The sequence below is a fragment of the Euphorbia lathyris genome, chromosome 10, assembly GCF_963576675.1.
Source record: "Euphorbia lathyris chromosome 10, ddEupLath1.1, whole genome shotgun sequence".
In the NCBI taxonomy this organism is placed as follows: Eukaryota; Viridiplantae; Streptophyta; class Magnoliopsida; order Malpighiales; family Euphorbiaceae; genus Euphorbia; species Euphorbia lathyris.
In genome coordinates this window covers 1,717,552-1,723,653 of record NC_088919.1, presented here as the reverse complement: position 1 = coordinate 1,723,653, position 6,102 = coordinate 1,717,552, and positions in this window count along the sequence as shown.

Sequence of the window (6,102 nt, the reverse complement as noted above, 5' to 3'; positions counted from 1 at the left end):
CCGTCCCTGAGCATGGGCAGGAGGGGCGTCTGCCCAGGGCCCAAAGATGAGAAGGGCCCCAATTATAGTAATGTATTAATACCTATTAAATTATACTTGATTAAATTAAAAAAAAAATTTATAGTTGGTTAAAAACGTTGGCATTAGATCGTTTCCAAATTAGTTTTTCCAAATAAAAAATGTTGGCATTAGTTATTAAATAGTCTTTCTAAATTCCTTAATTTATCTCGATTCTTTCCAAACTTCCTAATAAAAACTTTGGGCATCAATTCCCTAATTTATCTCAAAGTATTTCTATAATTATCTTTTCCACCTATCAATCCCAACAAAAATTTATAATTTCTCTCTCCCTTTTTTAATCACACTTCAATCCCAAAGAATATTAAACACTAATATTATCCTTCATCCTCGGTTCATCTTCTCAATTCATCAACTATATAATCGATTTTGTTTTCTAATCAGCTCACTATGAAACTTCCAATTACTAATAGCCTTTTTTGTGGTTTTTAAGAAACTCTATCAGATTCCGATTTACTCGGTCTTTAAAAGCATTTTGGGAAAAACGTATCAAAATCTTCCAATTTCAAGAACTTAGGCTCTAAACCTCGTTAAATGATGTGATTTTCAAATTTGGTTTTTTATTTTTATGTTATCATGCTTTGTATCGTAAAGAACATAAAATCTATTAGAACTATTTCATAATTTATTAAATTTAAGAAATTTACTTCTAGAAATGCTCATAGACGTCATTTTGTAAAAGAAATTGGGTACTTAAAGCAATATAAAATGTTTTTATTAGATATTTTGTTAAATGTAACAAAAAAAGTGTCATTTTTAAATAATTTTCTTTTATACAATTTACTTTTCTACTTGTTTTTTATTTCCACATATTTATTAGGGTCTCATTTGGTAATTCGCCATCGGGCCTCTAAAATCTCAGGATCGGCCCTGAGTAATTGGATTTCTGAATACAATATCAGTTGTGTAAGATGATGTATATAAGATTTATTTGTCAAATTCAAATGAAAATATTTTAGTTTTATGCATTTCGAAACCATACAATCCATTGAAACTCTGCATTTTGTTAAGAAAAATGTTATTATATACAATAAAAAAATGTTATTATAAATGTTTTAAATGTGAAACACGCTTAAAATTTCTCAAGCAATAATTTTTTTAAAACCGAATAATACTAACTATTATATAAAAGAAACTGTCGTAATGCTTTGAATCAGTATAACACACTATTACAGGAAGTAACGGGTCTCGCTGGGTTCATGGATTTCTAGCCGGATTAGGTCGTGGTTTCCAAATCGGATTAGGTTAGATTGGGTATTATAAATACTCCATTATGTAAACCTAATCTGTAATCTGATTTTCTCCTCCTAATATATTATTCTCCTTCTACCCGTGGACTAGCCAATACAATGTAGGTGAACCACGTAAATCTGTTTTTTTCGATTGCTTGCTAATTTATCTTTCGTTAATTCCGCACAACAGAAACAAATCAAAATTTGCCTCCCGATAATTGCAAATACCAACCTTCGAAAATTACAAACAACCTTCCATCGATGATTTCCACATTTTGATCTCACATCTAAATTTTTCCACGTATTTCTCATTCAACTCAAGAGATTAAACACAAATTGAACTAAAATTATGAATTAAACAAATGAATTCACCAGTATCCATAAAAAAAACAACCACTCGCAAAACAATATTTATGGAAAAAAAATAATATTCTTCGCATAAATATAATCCATAAACGTTTATTAGAAAATCATCGAATTAAAACGGAAATTCCGTCTGAAATCGCTAGATTCGTCAGTAAATCATCTTACTGGCGGAATATAAGATCATATAATTATAAAACTAATAATCTAAAAGATTTTTAGATCCTATATAAAATTAGTCTCCAAAATGTGCATCATGCATACTAAAAAACATTTGATGACGCATTTTCAAAATCTTCAAAATATTAGATACGCATGTATCTATTCTGTACTACCTTGATATAGTACGTATAACGTCTCTTTACAAAGTAGAAGACCTGAAGAGAATGGGAATAAATAATTGAATTAAATACATGGTGATTTTATCTTTAAACCAAGTATTATAAATATCATAGAATTAGACATAATTTTAAAAGCTTCAACTCAAAATATATAATATTCATTTTGTTGAATTATAGGTTAACTTTATTATTTTTAATGAATGTATTACAATATAATATAGTGTAAACTATGAAGCCCCTATGAGTACAAAAATGAATTGAATTCTAATCCAACAAGCATGAATAATTTTGGACCCAATAAAAAGGATGAAACATAGAAAGGAAGAAACATTTGGATTGAACAATGACTTGTATGTCTAGCAGAAGCGACCTTACATATGATATTTTGCACAATCTTAGGAAGAAAGGGTCTTATTAACAAAATGGATGCAACATTACGAGGTGGTCAAGCCCTCCCCTACCTCCTACTATAGGGGTGGCAACGGGACGGGGATTCTCCAAAACCCACGAGGATCTAAACCAATGGAGGCTGAGATGGGGTGGAGGACATTTTATCCTCGAAGCCTAAACGTGGGCAGGGTGGGGCTTACTTTCCCCGAACCGTAGGGATCCCCGCACCGCCCCTGAATAAATCCTCACAAGATCCCCGCGAATCCCCAAATTTATAGAAATCAAAATTATAAAAATTTAAATTTAACTTATTAATAATAATAAGTATATTCATATTTATACTCTGATTACTTAAAAAACAAATTAATTAAAACTTTCATTAATTATTATTTTTTTACTTATACTTGCTGATTCCTTAAAAAAAGTAAAAAGTTTCATTAATATTTAGGGGGCGTTTGGTTCGGGGTCTTTAGGAATGGAAATGAGAATGAGAGGGTTTCATTCCATTTGTTCTTGTTTGTTTAGAAAAAAAAAAAAAACTCATTCCCTTTACCCATTTTAGATTATGGGTTTACCCCACTTTAGGTTAAGCCCATTTTAGATTATTCGACCGCCTCTTCTCTGTTCTCCAGCCGTCTCTTCTCCGTTCTCCGGCCGCCTCTCACGTCGGCACGGGTAAGTTAAAGCCACTTTCATAAAAAAAAAACAAATATTACAACTTTGATTCAATTTCTTTGCAATTTGTGATTAAAAATGGGTGTAAAATTATGGGTATGAGTTAGCTATGACTACCATGGCTACCATTTTTTTTATGGAGCTTCGAAAATATTTTTTTTTATGTGTGTTTGCTTTGTTGTTTGATTTTTTAAGGCATTTTCTTATGACCAATAATCTTTGATTCCCTATTTGAACCAAACATCCACAAAGGGAATAGGGTGGAATTGCATTCCATTTCCTAAACATATCCAAACACATAGGGGAATTAATGCTTATTCTTTTCCTTACCTTTAGTTTCCCTTTCTTGATTCCTTTTCCCTTACCCCTTGTGAACCAAACGCCCCCTTATAATGTATAAACACAGTAATTGACCTAAATTGATAAGTATAGTTTTTCAAAATCCTTAATTAACCATTATTTAATGGAAAAATTATAAAACTGGGCTAATTTGAAGCTCATTTACATATTTAGCGTAGTTCTCTAATTTCTTACATATCTAGACACTTTAACTCTGGATAAAAATGCTCTCACCTTTCTTATTCTCCCTTTACTCATCAAACACGTGATGTAAGGCGCCTAGTAGGTTGTAAATAGAGTGTGGATGATGGGTGAGAATATATAAGTGTATGGGATGGACGTGTTCTTAGACTCTACTAGACGCGGCTACTTAGGGGCAAGTGTACCCTGTCGTATCAAGTAATAATTCCGGTTAAGACCGGGTATCGAATCCACGGGATTTATAACTACAAGTATTAAACTACTCGGTTCTACACGTTATCTAAGCGGTGAATACTTTAGCTTGGGTTGGGTGACAACTACAAACTACTCCTAAGCTACGGTGAAACAGACTCGTGTAATTCAAACTCTTAATGAAGTGCTACGGGAGATGATAAGTTATAACATATGATAAATAACTCAAAACGTATTACGATTAATACTTTACTCTTGCAAAGACGATTACTTATAGACCGAACAACTCTGTGAGGTTCTAGGGTCGTGATTTGCTCTTAAGGCGACTCTAATTCTTAGGATCAGAAACTAGGGCCCGTAAGTTCTGTGGCTTGTTAATTCCTACGGTTTCCGGCTTGTCAACTCCGGTAAGGCAACACCTATGTTAATCCTAATAGATTTCGGAGCTCGTAAGCGACCTACACAATAATCAATTATAAGTATCAAAGCAAGCAATAAATACCAACACGTATAGAGGAAATGAAATCGTAAATCATATATTATAAATGTGGAATGTATAAAAGTGGAATACAACCAAGCCTAGTACATAGGAAGAGTACAAGCTAGTTAACAAGTAGAAAGGGAAGAAGAATCGGCCCTTAGAACTAGCTAACCGGACTCAAGGCCATCTCGTAGGACTTGGAGGTGAAACTCTCGAGCTTGGTGGATACGGATTGAATGTAGCTTTGACGGAGTGACGGAATGGATGTACAAGCTCTCAATGTGGTAGAGTTTGGCTTACACAAAATCTGAATCTAAATCTAAAACTCCTTCTACATACTACATACTACATACTCAATGAGTGCCAAGCACTCCTGTTTATGCACAAATCAAGCTTGGGTCATAATTGTAATTACATAGTGTAAAGAAAAGACTTTGAATGAAGACTTTCAATGTGAATGAAGATCTTGAATGTGTGTAAAAGTGGTAGAAAGACTTTGAATTTGATGTAGAATAATGAAGCATGTGATGCTTCATTATTTTCTTATTTTCTCCCTTGCATATTTCACACCCATGGAAGATTTCCTAAGCTTCAACACGTCCAGCAAATTAGATAATTATTTGAGCATGTTTCGCTGCGAATTTGGAGATGACATTATTAGTCACTTGTACATCTTTCTCTTAGCTTTCCAACGCATTTTGAATCGCCTTAATCCGAGTTCGTATGAAGGAGATACGATGAAAGTACGAAAATATGTCAAATCTATCCTCAATGTGAACAAGGTGACCTGACACCTACGCTCAGCGTGGAATACCTACGCTCCACGTAGATGAGCTTCTGAAGTCATATTTTTGTCCTCTAAAAGGTCCACGCTCCGCGTGGAAAGGGTCACGCTCCGCGTAAATGATTTACTGACGCTTATCGAACACTTCTCACTGATTTATGCCCCGCGTGGTACATGTTGCGCTCCACATGGACGTTTATTCATCGCCTTTTCTGTCTTATACGTTTGTCCTGCAAAGCACAATTATGAACACCGAGATTACTTGATTTATTTATTTATTTTATTTATTAAAAATGACGAAAATCAACTAAAGGTACATAATTTATTACTTGTTGCTAATTTAGTGAAATATGCAATAAACTAGCACTAAACCTAACAACTTAGCTTAAAAATAAACTGTAAATTAACCCAAAAGATAGGGATAAAAAGTCCTTATCAACACGCGATAGAGCAACGGCGGGAAAACGAAACGATGAACAGAAACGAAGCAACAACAGGCTATTGAACCTCTGACCACCTTTCTCCCAAAAACAAGTAATTTACAATGTCATTGTCATGGGTAGGAAGAAAAACGCAGACAGTATGAAGAAAAATGAAGACCACATCAAAAGAAAGGTAAATAATCTTCCTCGTTTCGTTTCATACAGTATATTGTTGTATAGTTATATGATTTGACTGCAAATCTAGGGTTTAGGTTATGAAAACCCATTTTGAGATGGTTATATGTGGAAATGGATGGACTTACAAGCGTTGGCTGTTGTTGCTGCGACAACAATGACATTTGTTACATTAACGCAACAACGCGACAGATAACATAAGCTAAACTACGTCACGTTACATTTAACGCGACATAGTTAGCTTATGTTATCAGTCGCGTTGTCTCGTTAACGTGACAAGTGATACTTTATATATTTTATTGCGTTATAATATAACTCGACATGTTTTAGCTTATGAAAATGGTCGCGTTATATGAAAACGTGACAACGCAGCAGATTTTAATCCTTAATTTTTGTCTTGTTAATTGTT